General features: G+C 35.3%; 1 protein-coding gene and 1 pseudogene across 1 annotated transcript in view; one reads left to right on the top strand and one right to left on the bottom strand.

Moving 5' to 3' along the window:
* LOC116632261 overlaps positions 1 to 22,294 on the bottom strand; it is a 598,396-nt gene that overhangs the window by 81,035 nt on the left and 495,067 nt on the right. The window lies entirely within an intron of this gene.
* On the top strand, positions 6,850 to 7,306 carry LOC116632262 (annotated as a pseudogene).

The raw sequence follows: 22,294 nt of genomic DNA, 5'->3' as shown, positions 1-22,294 counted from the left end.
TATTTTTTAATTAGGGTATGTTTTTTTAGACACATGCACTGAGAAACCAAAAAATTCACTTGACTCATTTTATTATGACGTTCACTTCATTGTAGTGGTCTAGAACTGAATCTTGAGGCATGCCTGTATCCAATAAGTGGTTAATATCTAAAATATATAAAGAATTCATACAACTCAAAAACAAACAAAAACAATATGATGAAAAAATGGGCAAGGATCTGAACAGACATTTTTCCAAAGGCATATAGATGGCCAACAAGCACATGAATAAATGCTCAACATTGCTAATAATCAGGGAAATGCAAATCAAAACCACAATGAGATGGGGAGGGTACAAGATGGTGAGGTAGGAAGACTCTGTACTCACATCCTTTATGGACACAATGATTCTACACCTACACCTACATTTAGAGCAATTCCTCCTGAAGAAGAACTGAGTACTGATTGAACAGCTTCTGCACATAAAGGATAGAGGGACCACACAATAGATGGCATTAGAGATGAAGAAACAGTAATCAAGGAACCCCACCCTGACACTGCAAACTAAAATAGGGAAGGATAGTACTGAGAGACCAGGAGCAGTTTCATCCACTCTGGAGTACAGATAAAACTCTTTAGTTTAAAAGAATAACTAGAATTTAAAGGAACCAGATCTTGAATGTCTGTCAAATGGCATGAAACCTGCAGAATGTTCTTCAGTGTCAAGGGGCTGGTGAGCATTATTGCTTATGCTTCCTCTCTACCTTGATAGTTCAGACAGGAGCAGGATCTGGACACTAGCTGGCCTGAACCCATCAGCCTCAGTCACCCTGGGGGCTCAGAAACAGGGTGAGATCAAGCTCTGCATTGCACTCTGTGCTCAGAGTGGAGTCTGCTGGAGATTTTCTCTCCCTCTTCCTCCCCACCCCACTTGTCTCACTCGCTCTCTAAAATAAAATAAATGATTTTTTAAAAATACTATAAAAATGCTCATTGGAATGAGAGAAGAGTGGAAAACTCAGTAAGAACTTCAACAAAGAGATAAAAAATATAAAAAACAGCCAAAGTTGAGGAATACAATAACCAAAATAAAAACAAAAACACTAAAGGGAATCAACAGCAGAGAATGCAGAAGAAGAAATCAGCCATCTAGAAGACAGGTTAATGGAAAGCACCTAAGGTGAACAGCAAAAATAAAAAAGAAGAAAAAATTAGGATAGGTAAGGGATCTCTGGGACAAATCAAACATACTCACTTTCACATTACAGGGGTTCCAGAATGAAAGAGAAAGACAATGGGGCAGAAAGCATATTTGAAGGAATAATAGCTAAAATCTTTCCTAACTTGGGGAAAGATACACACATTCAGATCCAGGAAGCAAAGAGAACCCCAAACAAGATGAGATCCACACCAAGATACCCAATAATTAAAAAGTCAAAGATTAAAGATTAAGAGAAAAAATTTAAAAGTAGCAAGAGAAAAGCAACTAGTTACTTTCAAAGAAAACCCCATAAGGCTATAAACTTATTTTCAGCAGAAACTTTGCAGGCCACAAGGGAGTGACATAATATATTCAAAGTACTGGAAGGAAAAAACCAACAACCAAGGACATCAGTCAGAATTGGAGAAATGAAGAGTTTCCCAGCCAAAAAAATTTAAATAGTTTGTCACCACTTAACTAACCTTATGAGAAATGTTAATAGGACTTCTTTAAGCAGAAAGAAAAGGTCCTAATTAGAAAAAAAGAAAAATATTCAAGGAAAAAAATTTCACTAATAAAAGCAAACATTACAATAAAGGTAGTAGATCGATTACTTAAAAACCTTCTTTGGAGGTTAAAAGACAAGAGTAGTAAAAAAAAAAAAATCAATGATATCTATAAAAATTAGTCCAGGGAGGGGAGACCAACCATGAGAGACAATGGACTCTGAAAAACAAACTGAGGGTTCTAGAGGGGAGGGGGGGGAGTATGGGTTAGCCTGGTGATGGGTATTAAAGAGGGCACGTTCTGCATGGAGCACTGGGTGTTATGCACAAACAATGAATCATGGAACACTACATCAAAAACTAATGATGTAATGTATAGTGATTAACATAACAATAAAAAATTTTAAAAAATTAGTCCAGGGATATACAAAATAAGATGTAAATATGACATCATATACATAAAACATGAAGGAGTGATGTGAAAAAGTAGAACTTCTATAATATTTCAACTTAAGGAATCATCAACTTAATATGGACTGCTATACACAGGATGTTATATATGAACCTCATGGTAATCACGCACTGAAAGCCTAAAATAGGTACACAAAAAATAAAGAGAAAGGAATCCAAATGTAACAGTAGGAAACATCAATCACAAGGGATGAGAGCAAGGGAAGAAGAACAGAGAAGTACTACAAGAACAATCAGAAAAGAATTAAAAGTGGCAATAAGTACATACCTATCAATAATTACTTTAAATGTAAATGGTCTAACTCCTCCAATCAAGACACAAAGGGTAGCTAAATGGATGAAAAACCAACCAACCAACAGTCAAAAAAACAAGACCATCCATATACTGCCTATACGAGATTTACTTCAAACCTAAAGCCACGTACAGATTGAATGCAAAGGGATGAAAAAGATATCCCATGGAAATGGAAGTGAATAAAAAGCTAGGGTCACCATACTTTGATCAGACAAAACAGACTTAAAAACAAAAACTGTGAGGAACTAAGATGATGGTGTAATGGGAGGACTCTAGGCTTGCCACAGCCCTCAAACACAGCTAGATAAATATCAAATCATTCCGAATACCCAAGAAATCAATTTGAGGACTGACACAACTGCACAACTAGAGGGAAAGAGGTACATCACAGAAGGTACAAAGTACAGAGACATGGTTTGGGGGAGAAATGGAACATGGGTGCTGTGAAGGGAAGGGAACCCTGGTCGTGGAGACAGGTGAAAGAGAGAAGATCACAGAGGATCTCAAAAAAAAAAAACACTCCCCCAAAGCTACTGACTGATATTCTACCCAGCAAGTCTGTCATTCAAGATAGAAGGAGAAATAGAGTTTCCCAGAAAAAAACTAAAGTAGTTCATGACCACTACACTAGCCCTACAGGAAATATTAGCACTAGTTATTATATGACTTCTTTATAAAGCCATTACTCTCAGGGACAGGAAACATAACAGGCTTTCCTAACACAAAAAGACAGACAACTAGACACTAGACAAAATGCCAAGATGAAGGAATTCATCCCAAAAGAAAGAACAAGAAAAGATCACAGCCAGGGATGTAATCAAAACAGATATAAGTAATACACCTGATCCAGAATTTAAAGCAACAACCATGGAGTCTAATTAACAAGATCTAACAATTATAAATATTTATGCCCCCACCTTGCGAGGACCCAAATGTATAAAACAATTAAAAACAAAGAAACTCATTGATAATAATACAATAATAGCAGGAGACATTAACACCCCACTTACATTAATGGACAGATCATATAAGCAGAAATCAACAAGGCAACAATGGCTTTGAACGACACACTTGACCAGGGGGACTTAACAGATATATGCAGAACATTTCATCCTAAAGCAGCAGAATACACCTTCTACTGAAGTGCACATACAGGACATTCTCCACAGTAGATCACATACTAGGTCACAAATCAGGCCTGAACACATGCAAAAAGATTGAGACCATACCATGCATATTTTCAGACCACAACACTATGAAACATGAAGTCAACCACAAGAAAAAATTTGGAAAGACCACAAATACATGGAAGCTAAAGAAGATCCTACTAAAGAATGAATGGGTCAACCAGGAAATTAAAGACATTAGAAAAACACATGGAAACAAATGAAAATGAAAACACCATGGCCCAAAACCTTTGGGATGCAGCAAAAGTAGTCCTAAAAGGAAAGTATATACCAATACAGGCCTTCCTCAAGAAGCAAGAAAAAAATCTCAAATACACAACTTAACCTTACACCTAAAGGAGCTAGAAAAAGAACAACAAATGAGGCCTAAAGCCAGCAGAAGAATGGAAATAATAAAGATTAGAGCAGAAATAAATGATATAGAAACAACAACAACAAAAAACAAAACAGTAGAACAGATAAATGAAACCAGGAGCTGGTTCTTTGAAAGAATTAATAAGATTGATAAACCTCTAGGCACACTTATCAAAAAGAAAAGAGAAAGGACCCAAATGAATAAAATCACTAGTGAAGAGAGGAGAAATAACAACCAACACCAAAGAAACATAAGCAATTATGAAAAACTATATGCCAACAAATTGGGTAATATGGAAGGAATGGATGAATTCCCAGGAACATTCAAACTAACAAAACTGAAACAGGAAGAAATAGAAAACTTGAACAGAATGATAACCAGCAAAGAAACTGAATCAGTAATAAAAAAATCTCCCAACAAACAAAAGCCAGGGCCAGTAGGCTTCCCAGGGGAATTCTACCAAACATTTAAAGAAAAGTTAATACCTATTCTTCTCAAACTTTTCCAAAAAATGGAAATAGTAGGAAAACTTCCAAATCATTCTATGATGCCAGCATTACCCTGATTCCAAACCAAAGACTCCACTAAAAAAGAGAATTACAGGCCAATATCCCTGATGAACATGGATGCAAAATTCTCAACAAAATACTATCAAGTCAGATCCAACAGTACATTAAAAGAATCGTTTACCATGATCAAGTGGGATTTATTCCTGAGTTGCAAGGATGATTCAATATTCACAAATCAATCAACGTGATACACATTAATAAACAAAAGGATATGATCCTCTCAATAGATGCAGAAAAAACATTTGACAAAGTAGAGCATCCATTCTTGATAAAAACCCTCAGCAAAGTGGGGATAGAGGGAACATACCTCAACATCATAAAGGCCTTATACAAAAAAACCGAAGTTAGGGGCACCTGGGTGGCTCTGTTGGCTAAGCTCCTGCCTTTGGCTCAGGTCATGATGTCAGGGTCCTGGGTTGGAGCCCCGCATTGGGTTCCCTGCTCAGCAGGGGAATCTGCTTCTCCCTCTTCTCTGCCCCTCCCCCAGGCCCCCTGATTAGTGTGCCCCATCTTTCTCTCAAGTTAAATAAATACAATCTTTAAAAAAGCCCAAAAAACAAAAAACCCAAAGCTAGTATCATCCTCAATGTGGAAAAACTGAGAGTTTTTCCTCTACAATCAGGAACAATACAGGGATGTCCACTCTCACCGGTTATTTAACATAATACTGGAAGTCCTAGCCTCAGCAATCAGACAACAAAAAGAAATAAAAGGCATCCAAATTGGCAAGGGAAAGACAAACTTTCACTATTCATAGACAACATGATATTCTGTAGAAATCTGAAAGACCCCACCGAAAAATTGCTACAACTGATACACAAATTTGGTAAAGACACAGGATACACAATCAATGTACCAAAGTCCGTTGCATTTCTTTTTTTTTTTTTAAAGATTTTATTTATTTATTTGACAGAGAGAGAGACAGCGAGAGAGGGAACACAAGCGGGGGGAGTGGGAGAGGGAGAAGCAGGCTTCCTGCTGAGCAGGGGGCCCGATGCAGGGCTCGATCCCAGGACCCTGGGATCATGACCTGAGCCGAAGGCAGACACTTAACGACTGAGCCACCCAGGTGCCCCAGTCTGTTGCATTTCTATACATCACTAATGAAGCAGCAGAAAGAGAAATCAAGGCATTAATCCCATTTACAATTGTACCAAAAAACACAAGATACCTAGGAATAAACTTAACCAAAGAGAGGGGCGCCTGGGTGGCTCAGTCCGTTAAGCGTCTGCCTTCGGCTCAGGTCATGATCCCAGGGTCCTGGGATCGAGCCCCACATCGGGCTCCCTGCTCCGCGGGAAGCCTGCTTCTCCCTCTCCCACTCCCCCTGCTTGTGTTCTCTCTCTCGCTGTCTCTCTCTATCAAATAAATAAATAAAATCTTTTAAAAAAAAAAAACTTAACCAAAGAGGTAAATGATCTATATTCTGAAATCTATAGAACACTTATGAAAGAAATTGAAGAGGACACAAAGAAATGGAAAAACATTCTATGCTCATGGATTGGAAGAACAAACATTGTTAAAATGTCTCTATTACCTAAAGCAATCTACACATTTAATGCAATCGCTATCAAAATACCACCAGCAGTTTACACAGAACAAGAACAATCCTAAAATTTGTATGGAACCACAAAAGACACCAAATAGCCAAAGCAATCTTAAAAAAAAGAAAAGCAAAGCTGAAGGCATTACAATTCTGGACTTCAAGTTATATTGCAAAGCTGTAGTGATGAAAACAGTATGGTACTGGCACAAAAATAGACACATAGATCTATGGAACAGAATAGAAAAACCAGAAATGGATCCACAAGTATATGGTCAACGAATCTTTGTCAAAGCAGGAAAGAATATCCAATAGAAAAAAGACAGTCTCTTCAACAAATGATGTTGGGAAAACTGGACAGCCACATGCAGAAGAATGAAACTGGACCACTTTGTTACACCATACACAAAAATAAATTCAAAATAGATGAAAGACCTAAATGTGAGACAGGAAACCATCAAAATTCTAGAGGAGAACACATACAGCAACCTCTTTGACATTAGCTGTAGCAACTTCTTAGTAGATATGTCTCCTGAGGCAAGAGAAACAAAAGCAAAAATGAACTAATGGGACTTACTCAAGATAAAAACTTCTGCACAGTGAAGGAAACAATCAACAAAACTAAAACGCAACTTTTGGAATGGGAAAAGTTATTTGCAAAGGACATATCTGATAAAGGGTTAGTATCTAAAGTCTATAAAGAGCTCTTTTCCTCCCCGGCTGCTTGAAGCTTGGCCGCCATCATGAACGACACAGTAACTATCCGGACCAGGAAGTTCATGACTAACCAACTACTTTAGCGGAAACAGATGGTCATTGATGTTCTTCACCCCGGAAAGGCAACAGTACCTAAGACAGAAATTTGGGAAAAACTAGCTAAAATGTACAAGACCACACGAGATGTCATATTTGTGTTTGGATTCAGAACCCATTTTGGTGGTGGCAAGACAACTGGCTTTGGCATGATATATGATTTCTTGGATTATGCAAAGAAAAATGAACCCAAACACAGACTCGCAAGACATGGCCTGTATGAGAAGAAAAAGACATCAAGAAAACAGCAAAAGGAACGCAAGAACAGAATGAAGAAAGTCAGGGGGACTGCAAAAGCCAATGTTGGTGCTGGCAAAAAGTGAGCTGGAGATTGGACAACAGAAGGAGTAAAGATGCTGCAGTGGCTTTATCTGTGCTGGTTGTGCAGATTTTTCATGAGAGGATTAATAAACTAAGAATGTTAAAAAAAATAAAAAAATAAAATCTATAAAGAACTTACCAAACTTAATACCCCAAAACAAAGAATTCAGTTAAGAAATGGGCAGAAGACATGAGTTTTCCAAAAAAGACATCCAGATGGCTAACAGACACATGAAAAGATGCTCAACATCACTCATCATCAGGGAAATACAAATCAAAACTACAATGAGATATCACCTTATACCTGTCATAATGGCTAAAATCAACAACTCAGGAAACAACAGGTGTTGGCAAGGATGCAGAGAAAGGGGAACCCTCTTACACCATTGGAAGGAATGCAAACGGGTACGGCCACTCTGGAAAACTATGGAGGTTCCTCAAAAAAGTTAAAAATAGAACTACTTTATGATCCAGTAATTGCACTACTAGGTATTACCCAAAGGATACAAAAATACTGATTTGAAGGGATACATGCACCCCAAAGTTTATAGCAGCATTATCAACAATAGCCAAATTATGGAAGGAGCCCAAATGTCCATCAAGTGATGAATGGATAAGGAAAAACTGGAGTGTGTGTGTGTGTGTGTGTGTGTGTAACTATAATGCAGTATTCCTCAGCCATCAAAAAGAATGAAATCTTGCCATTTGCAATGATGTGGATGGAGTTAGAGAGTATTATGCTAAGTGAAATATGTCAGTCAGAGAAAGACTAATAATATATGACTTCACTCATATATGGAATTTAAGAAACAAAACAAATGAACATAGGGAAAAAAGAGAGTCAAATATAAAACAGACTCTTAACTATAGAGGATAAACGAGGGTTGCTGGAGGGGAGATGGGCAGGGGGATGGGTTAAATGGGTGATAGGTATCAAGGAGGGCACTTATCATGATGAGCACTGAGTGCTGTATGTAACTGATGAATCACTAAATTCTACTCCTGAAACTAATATTACTCTGTATGTTAACTGGAACTTAAATAAAGGCTTGAAAATACATAAATTAAAATAAATAAATTAATACACACATACATACTGTAACGAGACAAATAAGGACATTACATAATCATAAAGGGATCAATCCAACAAGAGGACATAACAATTTTAAATATCTATGCACCTAACATAGGACTACCTAAATACATGAGGCAAATATTAAATGAGATAAAGGGAAAAACTGACAGTAATACTAATAGTTGGGTACTTCACCACCACACTACATCAATGGATAGATCATCTAGACAGAATATCAGAAAACAGTGGCTATCCAAAGGTTTATCACTTTTATTTTTTCAAATAACCAGCTCTTGGTTTCATTGATCTTTTCTATTCTTGTCTCTATCTCATGTATTTCTGCTCTGATCTTTGTTATTTCCTTCATTCTACCAATTTTAAGCTTTGTTTGTTCCTCTTTTTTTAGTTCTTTTAGGTGTAAAGTTAGATTATATACCTGATATTTTTCTTGTTTCTTGAGGGAAGCCTATATAGCTATAAACTGCCTGTTTAAAACTGCCTTTGTTGTGTCCCAAATATTTTGGACTGTTGTGTTTTCATTTTCATTTGTTTCCATGTATTTTTGATTTCCTCTTTCTTTGTTGACCTATTGGCTTTTTAGTAACATATTGCTTAGCCTCCACACGCTTGTGGGTTTTTTTTTTTTCATTTTATTCTTGTAACTGTTTCATAATACCAGAAATCCTAGCCATAGCATTCAAAAAGAAATAAAAAGCATCCAAATTAGTAAGGAGGAAGTAAAACTTTCAGTATTTGTAGATGACACAATACTATATGTAAAACCTTAAAGACTCCACCAAAAAACTATTAGAACTAATAATGAATTCAGTAAAATTGCAGGATACAAAATATACAGAAATATGTTGTGTTTCTATACACAAATAATGAAGTTCCAGAAAGAAATTTAAGAAACAATCCAATTTTCAACTGCCCCAAAAGAAATAAAATACCTAGGAATAAATTTAACCAAGGAGGTGAAAGATCTATATTCTAAAAACTGTAAGACATTGATGAAAGAAACTGAAGGTGACATAAACAAATGAGAAAATATTCCATGCTCACGGATTGGAAAAACCAGTATTGTTAAAATGTTCATACTACCCAAAGCAAGATGCAGATTCAATGCAATCCCTATCAGAATTCTTCTGGAATTTTTCAGAGAACCAGAACAAATAATTTTAAAATTTGTATAGAATCACAAAAGACTTTGACTAGCCAAAGCAATCTTGGGAAAGAAGAACAAAACTGGAAGTATCACAATACCAGCTATTAAGAGACACTACAAAGTATAGTAATCAAAACAGTATGATACAGACACAAAAATAAGACACATAAATGAATGGAACAGGATAGAGAGTCCAGAAATAAACTCTTGCTTATATGATCTATTAATCTATGACAAAGGAGACAAGAATATACAATGGGGAAAGATGATCTCTTTGATAAATGGTGCTGGGAAAATTGGACAGCTACATGCAAAAGAAACAACTGGACCATTTTCCTGCAGCACATGCAAAATAAACTCCAAATGAATCAAAGACCTCAAAGTGAGACCTGAAATCATAAAAACTCCTAAAAGAAAATAGGCAGTAATCTCTTGGACATAAGCCTTGGAAACCTATTTGTGAATTTGTTTCCTCAGTCAAGGGAAACAAAAGCAAAATTACTGGGATCACACCAACATAGAAAGCATTTGCACAGCAAAGGAAATAAAATAAAAAGGCAATCTACTGAATGAAGAAGATATTTGTAAATGATATATTCAATGAGGGGTTAATACTAAATATATAAAAACTGTATAGAACTCAAAAACAACAAAAGAATCCATTAAAAAATGGGCAGGAGACCTGAATAGACATTTTTCCAAAGAAAACATACAGATGGCCAAGAGATGCTGGTGTGAAGATGGTCAAAAATCCCTCATCATCAGGGAAATGTAGATGTCATCTCACACCAGTCTGAATAGTTAGTATTAAAAAGAAACAACAAGTGTTGGCGAGGATGTGAAGGAAAGGTAACACTTATGCACTGTTGACAAGAAAGTAAATGGGTGCAACCACTGTGGAAAACAGTATGGAAGTTCCTGAAAATATTAAAAATAGAAATATCATACGATCCAGTAATTCCACTTCTATGTATTTATCTATGGAAAACAAAAACATGAATTCAAAAAGATACATGCACCCCTACGTTCATTGCAGCTTTATTTACAATAGCCAAGATATGAAAGCAACTTAAGTGTCCATCTATAGATGAATGGATAAAAAGATGTGGTATATATACACAATGGAATATAACTCAACCATAAAAAAAGTGACATCTTGCCACATGCGACAACATGGATGGATGGAGAGGGTATTATGTTAAGTGAAAAAAGCAGAAAGATAAAGACAAATATCATCTGATTTCACTTATATGTGGAATATCAAAAACAAATCAAATAGATAAATGAAAATAGACATGTAAACATAAAGACAACTGGAGGTTGTCAGAGGGTGGGGGTGGAGGATGGGTGAAAAAGGTGAAGAAGAAGAGATACAAACTTTCAGTTATAAAATAAGTCATGGAGATGAAAAATACAGCACAGGGCATATAGTCAGTAATACCACAATAATATTGCATAGAGACAATGGTGACTGCACTTATTACAGTGACGTTGCATAATGTATAGAATTGTTGAATTGCTAGGTTATATACTTGAAACTAATATAACACTGCATGTCAACTCTAATACAAATAAATAAATAACACAATGAGGTATCACCTTACCTCTGCCAGAATGGCTAATAATAAATAAGTATTGGTGAGGATGTGGAGAAAAGGGAACTCTCGTGCACTGTTGGTGGGAATGTAAATTGGTGCAGCCACTATGGAAAACAATATTGAGGTTCCTCAAAAAATTAAAAATAGAACTACCATATAATCCAGCAATTCCACTACTGGGGATTTATGTAAAGAAAATGAAAACACTAATTCAGAAAGGTATACACACACACACACACACACAGATACAGACACACACAAATGGGTTACCACTTAACCATAAAACAGAATGCAATTTTGCCATTTGCAGCAACATGGATGGACTTTGAGGGTATTATGGTAAGTGAAAGAAGTCAGACAGAGAAAGACAGATACTACATAATTTCACTTATATGTGGAAGATAAAAAACAAAACAAAATCAAACCAGAACCCAGACTCATAGATAAGGAGAACAGCCTGGTGGTTGCCAGAGAGGAAGGGAAGGAAGGGCGGGAAAATGGGTGAAGGAGATCAAGAAGTACAATCTTTCAGCTATAAAATAAGTAAGTCATGTGTATGTAATACAGAGCGAAGGGAAGATAGTCAATTATACTGTATTAACCGTTTAAGGTAGCAGATGATAACTCGATTTATTGTGGTAATCACTTTGCAATGTATAAAAATGTTGAATCATTATGTTGTACACCTAAATTTAATACAACATTATATGTCAATTATACCTTAATAAGTTAAAAAAAAAAACACCTCAGACTTGTGAAAAGGTATCTGGATAAAGTGGAGCTTACATGAGTCCCTCTTCTTTAGTAACTGCTGGCATGGAAAGATGAGTAAAAGATAAAACATTGGCATGCACATTACATGGAAGATTGTGAATTAAGAAACATTACTAACGAAGAGGAAAAAATAAAGGCTTTCTGTATTTCATTAGCAAAGCTTGATTTCTTATCTCTGTTTTGGTTCAGAACCGCTCTGTCGCTCTTGCCATGCTATTACCTCTAGGCCTTTTTTTTTTCTTTCTATCCTCCAGTTTTCATTCACTCTTTCTTTTCTCTTTATCATTTTTCTCTTCTTTTCCTTCTCTTCCACTAATGCTCTTATACAAATTCATATGTGTTACCATAAAAATTAGTGTTTTTGCATTTCATCCAGCCTTTCAGGAGTTGATTTGATGATTATGCTGATGATCTACTGGTCTAATCAATTCAAAGACAGACAAGAATACATTTTGGCCATATCTATAACCCCCATGCTATATGAAATAAACCCATCAAATAAAAAAATTAAAGAAACGAAGACTCCATATATAAAGATATATTTACTTTAGCACATTCCCTAATTATCAAGGAATTTTTACTATTCTCAAAAGTTGACTGGCGTCTCTCTCAACTCAAAATAAAGCATGTAAATTGATAGTTCACGTAGCCTCATAGCCACAAATATTGTTTTCCCAGGCTGTGAATGCGTAATTCTTTCTTGAAATTTGCTGAGGTATTTGCCTCACTAAAATCCTGTGGAAATGAATGCTGTAGATTTATTAGGCACTCCATACAAATGTATTTCCTTTGTGTTTTAAATTAGTTGCATTTTCATGTCATTGAGCATGCCCTTGTTCTTGCTTCCATTTGTGGTCTTGCATCCAGTGGGAATTTATAGGGCTCAGATTTATTTAAATTATGCTGATGTATTTGATCTTTCAACATACAGTGCATGGCAAAATGGGTGTCTGTCCATATTCATAAATGAAATATGAGGGAAAAGGCAGGCTGATAAATTCTCCACTAAATCAGGTTTAATTAGATATCAAAAAGGGATAAAGCCTGGCCAAGTTTCCACTCTTAAGTGTTACAGAGATCTAAGATCAGAAAACGAAAATAGAGATTCAAATGTGTATTATAAAACATTTTCTCGAATTTTATAGGTGACAAAGCAAGAACATACGTTTAATTCAGCCAATCCACTTGTTGAGCAGAAGTTTCCTCTTCATTAATTCTTCCAATTTCACTTTATAAGTAGCTTAGGAAAAGCTCTCTACCTGCCCCAAAGATTATTAGGCTTGTAAAATATCATCATGCTCACCTACATTAGACCCTAAGAATTGTAGAAATATTATTAGTGACCCACATTTGACATAGCTATGTTTCTGCTTTTGGAATTTGGGCACAATTTGAGACATTTCTAAAGCATTGTGTGTAAACCGAGTTTTATGTTTAGGATGATGGGGTAGCTTGGTAACTTAAAAAAATCTCAAGAGAATACTTATTCATGAAATGAAATCGTCTTTTAAAAATAAATAATAACCTCTTAATGTGTGTTTTGCACATGTTGGGTATTATTTTCATATACTGAGTTTACTTCAAGTGAGATACTGCCTTACAAGTTTCAAGGATCCATGTACATATGCACAAAAGTACATTTCCTTGTCACAAAGACATACATTGACCCTTTTCAGTTTATCTATGTGTCTGTCCACTCTTTTCATCTGTCTTCTTCCAAAACACATGAGTGAGCAGAAAGAAGTCAAAATGCTATTAGAATAGTTGTTGGTGTGGGAAAGACATGTCGGAATGTGTGGTGGAAAAAATGTCATGCGAACTTCCCATTCCATTTGTTCCCTTGCTCACCCTTCACCCTAGTCTTCCCCCTAGTCTCTCCCTTTACATCATCTTTTGCCATGAGATTTAGGACACACCAGACATGAGTGCAGTTAGCTGTAACTAAAGCTACTGAAATTATGCTTGTAGGTCTCCTCCATGTCTCTTTACTAATTATAAAAATAAACACAGACTGAAATTTAGGGGTCAACAAATATGTTAAATGTCCTAACTTTATTTAAAAACATAGCAAATTCATGGGGCGCCTGGGTGGCTCAGTCGGTTAAGCATCTGCCTTCGGCTCAGGTCATGATCCCAGGGTTCCGGGATCGAGCCCCGCGTTGGGCTCCCTGCTCAGCAGGGAGCCTGCTTCTCCCTCTGCGTGCAGCTTCCCCTGCTTGTGCTCTCTCTCTCTTGCTCAAATGAATAAACTCTTAAAAAAATAAAAACATAGCAAATTCAGTGTGTTATGATTGAATGTATTTTAATACAAATTAAACACATGGTATTCAAAATGCTACCAAAATGCTAAAATAAATGACCACACCAAAAATATGATGTCTACATCCCTTGGGGTTTATGTAGATAGTTCATTTTACCAATTCCGTTATTTTCTGTGCTGGAGAAATGTTTAAAAATCTCACTAAAACTTCTAAGTTTCTCGTAACTAATTGATTCAGTACACTCTTTCTTAAGCTTCCACAACTAGCTTTAATTTTCCCTCATATCGCCACAATTCTTTTAGATTTTCATCAATAGTTCTGAAGCTCTGCAGCTTCCTCCTGTCCTTCTAATGCCCTAATTTGTCATTCAGTATTATAGCCATACTCATCTCCTAAGCCACCATGGCAACTGCTCCTTTCGTCTATGTCAACTATGTAAGCATTCTCAGTGCAGAGCAGATTTACTCCCTTGACTTTAGTACAAACCGCTAACATTATTTTTATACGTACTTTGAGTGTTTTGTAAATGCTAAACATCGTACTAAAGGATTTTACACATTTTTGCTTGCATAATATCCCATTAACTATCCCTATTTCACAGATGAAAAAACTGAGACAAAATGGTTGATTGCCTTCCCAAGACCACACAGTGGCAGAAGGGCAGGCTGGTTCCAGAGATCACTCTACAATTATCCTGTCTTTCATATTAGCTTCTGGGCTATCATCCATTGACCATTCTTATGCTAATCTCTATTTATGTATTTTAATGGTTATATATTTCACAATTACAAATTATTCATCATTGTATTCTTTTAAGAACTATGGATAATAAAGAAATATATGGAATGAAAAATAAAAGTTCTCTATTATCTCCCTAGCCCAATTCCAATGTTACCCCAAGAGGAAAAGGTTTGTTGTGTGTTCTTCCAGACTGCTTTCCATGCATTTACTATTTCCATGCATTAAGTTTAAAAAAATTTATTTCCAAAACTGGGATAATATGGCGTATTTTTCCATGGGTTAGGCTCTCTTCACTTAATAATGTGCTTGGGATTTAGGGAGTTGAGTTCTTTTATTCTAGTACATACAGATCTGAGTCATTTTATTTAATGACAGCATAATAATCCATAAGATAGAAATACTGTGTTGATCGGCTTTTAGGCTGTTTTCTATTTTTTGTTATTATAAAAATGATGCTATGAATATTCTTGTACAAATATCTTTGTGAACAGGTAAGCAAGTCTTTCTGTAAAACATATTCCTATAGACTGAATTGTCAGGTCAAGAGGGTATGGTCACTTGTTATGTAAGTACTGACAAATTCCTTCCAAAAAGGCTGTACCAATTCAAATTCCATCAACTGTGTATCAGAGACCTCGTTGTATTACAGCTTTTCGATCACTTGCTGTAACCAGTAATAAATTAGCTCATCTGATGGGAAAATTGTTTTCCTATTTTAGTTTGCAATTCTTTGATTGTAAATGAGTTTAAGCATATTTTATGCTTCTTATCTTTTCATAGTATTAGTCCATTTAAATAATTCTTTCATTTCTTTTAAATATTAGTTAAAATTATAATTCTTAGTGTGCTTATTATATTTGTTACAACTGTTTCATACTGTTTTATTGAAATGTGTTTTCTTTTCCTCTCTTCCTATGCAGTTAATATTCCCATTAGCTCCTTGAATTAAAAGTTTAATTTGTCATTAACATGCTTACATGCTTTGTTTTTATTAAAAATATTAAAGCTTCTGAATTTCCCTTTTACTTCTATCTTGTGCACATTTCACCTATTTGGTATGTAGTCCCTTGTCATTGCTACTCACTTTTGCATGTTTCATATTTTCAGTTTTATTTTCCACTTTCACTTAAGACTTGCTTAGCAGAGTGTTTAAATTCTTTCCAAGAAGATACATAAAATACTTTGTATATAAACATATACACATGTCTGTGTTTTTGTAAACGAATCCATGTTTATTTATTAAAGGCTATTAATGATTTGGTTTTAATTCTTTTCAGGATGCATTCTAAGATTATTCTTGTGTTATTAAATTAAATGTTACCCAGATGCTTTGTTTCAGTAACAATAATTAGATTCTGAATATGTGTCTCCTCAAAATATCTACTAATCAAGTCTGTGTTATGTCACCCACATGGATTGAAAGAGGCTTAGCAAGGAATGAGGGTAGTAATGGGCGGTGGTGTACCTAGTTATCTGACCACAAAGCAGATCATTTTAAAATACCTTTCCTCCTTTAAGAAAATTATTTTCAGTATCAATCATAAAAAGAACGTATTTTGCACACATTCAAATTCATGTATGTTTTTCACATCTATAAAATTTGCATTTCCTCAACCAAAATTTTATACCTCTCTGTTTGCACTCTGTTTTATTTTTAAACATTTTAAGCACAAATAAAAATTCCATGTCATCATATAGAATGACAGAATTGAGGTAACAAGTTCTGTTTGTCTTTACAATCATTGCATTATCATTGTTTACTTTGAGTTTACTCTTTGAAGGCAGGAGTATGTGGTACCTCAGGGGATGAAGACACCAACAGTGCTGAAAATAAGTCAAACATCTGTAACCTTAGGAAAACTCTTACAACAAATACATGTAGCTGAATTGACATCTATATGGAATGTATAATTGGGAATTCCCTGAATTAATGTCTAAGGAGAATACAGTATTTGTTAAGAGGAAAAGTAATACATTTGTGCTAATTTGAAGCTTACATATAAATTATTGAAACTCAGCCATAACTGCAACAGTTTTTAGAACATACACAAAGTATTTTGGGGGAAGTAAATTTTGTCATTAACATTGTTTAAAATGGCTGGGGCATGGTGATAACAAAAAACAAACCCATTCTGAATAGGTTTTGTTACTGTTTGAATTCTCTACAGACACCATACCCCTTATAGGCATACCTCATTTTACAGCACTTCACTTTATTTTGCTTTGCAGACACTGCAGTTTGGTTTTTCTACAAAATGAAGATTTGTGGCAAGCCCCCATCGAGCAAATCTATTGGTTCCATTTTCCCAACAGCATTTTCTTACTTTGTGTCTATCACATTTTGGTGATACTCTCAATATTTCAAACTTTTTCATCATTATTATATTTGTTATGCTGATCTGTGATCAGTAATCTCTGATATAATCTATTGTAATTGTTCTGGGGCACCATGAACCATGCCCATGTCAGATGGCAAACCTAACTGATAAACGTTGTGTGTTTTGATTGCTCCACCAACCAGCTGTTTCTCTCTCTCTCTTAAGGCCTCCCTATTCCCAGAGACACAAAAATATTGAAATTAGATCAACAAGTAATGACATAAAGGCCTCTAAGTATTCAGGTAAAAGGAAGAGTCACACATCGCTCACTTTCAATCAAAAGCTAGAAATGATTAAGCCTAGTGAGGAAGACACATTGAAAGCCAATATGGGCTGATAGCTAGGCCTCTTAGGATATGAAGAAAGTTTTAGTCATTGGATAGAAGACCAAACCAGTCACAATATTCCCTTAAGCCAAAGCCTAACCCAGAGAAAGGCTCCAACGTTCAATTCTGCAAAGGTAGAGAGAGGTGAGGAAGCTGCAGAAGAAACGTTTGAAGCTAGCAGAGGTTTTTTTCAAGAAATTTAAGGAAAGAAGTTGTCTCCATAACACAAGTTCAAGGTGAAGCAGCAAGTGCTGATGCAGAAGCCGCAGCAGTTACCAAGAAGATCTGGCTAAGATCGTTCATGAAAGTGACTACCCTCAGCAACAGGTTTTATTTTTTTAAGATTTTATTTATTTGTTTGACAGAGAGAAAAAGCACAAACAGGGAGAGCAGTAGGCAGAGGGAGAGGGAGAAGCAGGCTCCCTGCTGAGTAAGGAGCCTGATGCAGGGCTCGATCCCAGGACCTGGGGATCACGACCCAAGCCAAAGGCGATGCTTAATCGACTGAGCCACCCAGGCACCCCTCAACAACAGATTTTTGATGTAGAGGAAACAGCATTCCTTACATTGAAAGAAGATGCCATTTAGGTCTTTCATAGCTAGAGAGGAGAAGTCAAGACCTGACTTCAAAGCTTAAAGTGACAGGCTGACTCTCTTGTTAGGGGCTAATGCAGACTTTAAGTTAAAGCCAATACTCATTTACTATTCTGAAAATCCTAGAGCCCCAAAGAGTTATGCTAAATCTACTCTGCCTGTGCTCTATAAATGGAACAACAAAGCCCGGATTACAGCACATCTGTTTACAACATGATTTACTGAATATTTTAAGCCCACTGTTGAGACCTACTGCAGAGAAAAAAAAGATTTCATTCAAAATATTACTGCTCACTGACAATGCACTTCATCACCCAAGAGCTCTGATTAAGATATACAATGAGATTAATGTTGTTTTCATGCCTGCTAACACAACATCCATTCTGCAGCCCATGGATCATACAGTCATTTCAACTTTCAAGTCTCATTATTTAAGAAATACATCTCATAAGGTTATAGCTGCCCTAAAAAGTGATTCCTCTGATGGATCTGAGCAAAGTAAACTGAAAACCTTCTGGAAAGGATTCACCATTTTAAATGCCATTGAGAACATTTATGATTCATGGGAAGAGATAAAAATATCCACATTAACAAGAATTTGATAGAATGGATGACTCATTCTGTGGGCTGTCTTTTCACTTTCTTGATAGTGTTTTTTGAAGTACATTTTTTTTTCTTTTTAGTTTTGATGAAGTCCAATTTATCCAGTTTTTCTTTGGTAATTTTTGGTTTACATGTCATATATAAGAAACCATTGCCTAATCGAAGATTACTAACATATACATTTATGTTTTCTTCTAAGAGTTCTATTGTTTTAGCTCTTACATACAGATCTTTGACACATTTTAAATAAAATTTTGCATATGGTGTGAAGTAGGGGTCCAGATTCATTCTTTTGCATGTATATACCCAATTTTCAAGCAAACTTATTGAAAAGATTCTTCTTTTCCCCCATTGAATTGCCTTAGTATCCTTGTCTAAAATACATGATTTTATTTCTGGAATCTTAGGTCTAATCTGTTGATCTGCATGTTGATTATTATGCCAGTATAACACAGTATCATTTATGAGGAGTTTTGAAATTGGAACAGTTGAGTCCTCCAACATTGTTCTTCTTTTTAAAGATTTCTTTGGCTATTCTGGGTCCCTTACATTTTCATATAAATTTTACAACCAGCTTGTCAATTTCTACCAAAAAGGCTATTGGAATTTTGATGGAAATTGTACTGAATCTGCAGATCAATTTAGAAATTACTGACTGACATCTTAATATAGTTTTCCAATACATGAACATGGGAAGTCTTTCCATTTATGTCTTTAATTTCTTTCTACACTATTTTGTAGGTTTCAGTGTATAAGAGTTGAACTTCTTTTGCCAAATTTCTAATTATTTTATTCTTTTTGATGCTATTACAAATGAACTGTTTTCTTAATTTCATTTTCAGATTATTCATTGCAAGTATATAGAATAAGTAACACAGTGGCAAACACTTCTGTGGAAAAATTAGTTTCTAAATTTGACTTTCTTAAGATAAATAACTAGAATGGCAATTACCAAGCCAGTGGGTATGTGTCTTTTCCAGTAGTTCTTGAAATCGATGTATGCTAGCCAACACATACTATTTTAAGATATTTGGTAATGTGGTAATTGGATAAAAAATGTTAGTTTCTTTTAAACTATTTTGTAAGCAAAATTAAACTTCTCACATATTTTAGCTTTTAAAATTTATCTGTCTCTTGCTTACTTATCTATAATAATCTTATTGCTTTCTAATTTTATATGTTGGTTTTAATTTTGTAATAGCTTTTTAATTTATCTTCTTTCTATCCTTGCCAACTATTCTCGACTCAGTAATTAAAGAGATCCTATTAAAATGTAGCTCAGTTCATGTCACTCCTTTACTTAAAACTCTCCATTGGTTTGTCATTTCACTCAAAGCAAAGCCCTAAAAGTGGCCATTTGATCCCATTTGCTTTCTGATCTCATTCCTACTACTTTCCTGTTCTGATTCTTTCCTCATTCTTTTCCTTCCAACTGCCCTGGTTTTGTTTTTTCAAACCTCTCAGGGTACACCTTCAATTTTGATTGAAATTGCATTACACCTGTAAAATAATTATCAAAAAATGGAATTTTAAAAACAATATTTAGTTTTCCTATCTAGGGAAGAGGTATGCTTCTTCATTTTCTCGTATCTCTAATATTATTTGTAAAGTTTTCTTCACAAAGATCTTATTTATTTTGTTTATTCTTAGATATTTATTTCTTGCTGCAGGACATGTTGCTATTGATAAGCTTTTACTCTATTATATTTTCTTTCATTTCATCTGTATTATATGGAAAAAATTTTATGCATTTATCTTGTCTTTAGCTTTGAATTCAATTAATCCAATTGTAAATGATTTTAAGTTTTCTAATATGTATCCAAATGACATGCAAATATTTTGCATCATCCTTTCCACTATTGTATTTCTTATTTTTGTTTTTTATCATCTTGTATTGTAAAATCTTTCAGAATAAAGTTGGAAATAATTGGAGTGGGGCTGCAAGTTCTATCTCTTATTAGAAAGCAGAAAGACAATTTTTACTTCTGCTATAACAAGACATAAACAGATAGACCTAATACACGTCTTCTTTAAAATCATTATAAATACAGAGAACACTGAAAGAACAAAACACCAGTGAGAAGAACGCTTCCTAGGTGATGAAGGTTTGACGTGATGAAGCATTGACGAACGCTTCCTAGGTGATGAAGGTTTGAAGGTGATGAAGCATTGACGATGCTTTATGTTTGAAACCAGATGCTGAGGTTGGGGTAGGATAGACAGAGAAGTGACCACTGTGAGAGATCAGTCTTTACTGGGATGAGGAGAAAAGAGAACCCTTATGCACTGTTGGTGGGAATGTAAATTGGTGCGGCCACTATGGAAAACAGTATAGAGTCTCCTCAAAAAGTTAAAAATCGAAATACCATACAATCTAGCAATTCTACTTCTGGCTTATTTATCTGAAGAAAACAAAAACACCAATCCAAAGATATATGCACTCCTATGTTTACTGCAGTGTTTACAATAGCCAAGATATGGAAGCAATTTGAGGGCCCTTGATAGATAAATGGATAAAAAGATGTTGTGCATATATATACAATGAGATATTACTGATCCATTAAAAATAATGAAATTTTGTCATTTGTGACAACATGGATGGATCCAGAGGGTATTATGCCAAGGAAAATAAGAAAGAGAAAGACAAATACTGTATGATTTCACTTGTATGTGAAATCTAGAAAACAAAACAAATGAACAAACAAAACAAAACAGAAGCAGACTCAGACACAGGGAACTGGTAGTTCCCATTGGATAAAGGAGTGGGGGGTGAAAGAGTTGAAGGGGAGTAAGAGTTGCAAACTTCCAGTTATAAAATAAATAAGTTGTGGGGATGTAATGTACAGTATAGGGAATATAGTCAGTAACATTAGAGTAACTTTGTATGGTGACAGATGGTGACTACACTTATGATGAGCATTTCATAATGTATAGAAATGTCTAATCACTATTTTGTACACATAAAGCTAAAATAATATTTTATCTCAACTATACTTCAATAAAAAAGATAGATAAATCACCAGAACCAATGCTGAAGTTCTCTACTTTGCCTGTTAATTTATTAGCACAAACACCTAAAGGAGCCATGCAGCAGTCTCAGCTCACAGTTAAACATTGCTGTGTACCCTGCTGGAAGCTTTCCTCTTTTGAGAGCAAAGAGTGCTAGACTAGCAGACACTAAATCTGTGGAAAAGAGAAACAGAAATGTTGCTAATTTATTACTAAAAGCAAAGTGATATAAATTAATCCCATTTTCTTCTTTTGGTTTCTGGAATCCTGGCTCTTGGAGAAACAGCATCATATACTGATCATGGATGTACAGTATATGCTGTATCTTGAGGACACTGCCCTAGTACTGCAAGTTGTTGCCACCGAATTAGTTCTTAACTGTCTTCAATATGTCATTCCACTGTCCTATCAAATCAGGTGCTTTAGAGGCATGGTAAAACCAGTGAATACCATGAGCAGGGACACATTCCCACACTTTATTTGACATAAAATGAGTTCCTAGGTTAGAAATGATGCATGGAGCACTGGGT

The sequence above is a fragment of the Phoca vitulina genome, unplaced genomic scaffold, assembly GCF_004348235.1.
Source record: "Phoca vitulina isolate PV1807 unplaced genomic scaffold, GSC_HSeal_1.0 scaffold6, whole genome shotgun sequence".
Taxonomy (NCBI): domain Eukaryota; kingdom Metazoa; phylum Chordata; class Mammalia; order Carnivora; family Phocidae; genus Phoca; species Phoca vitulina.
Note: the sequence above shows the minus strand (reverse complement) of the source record. Positions and strands in the feature narration are given on the sequence as shown.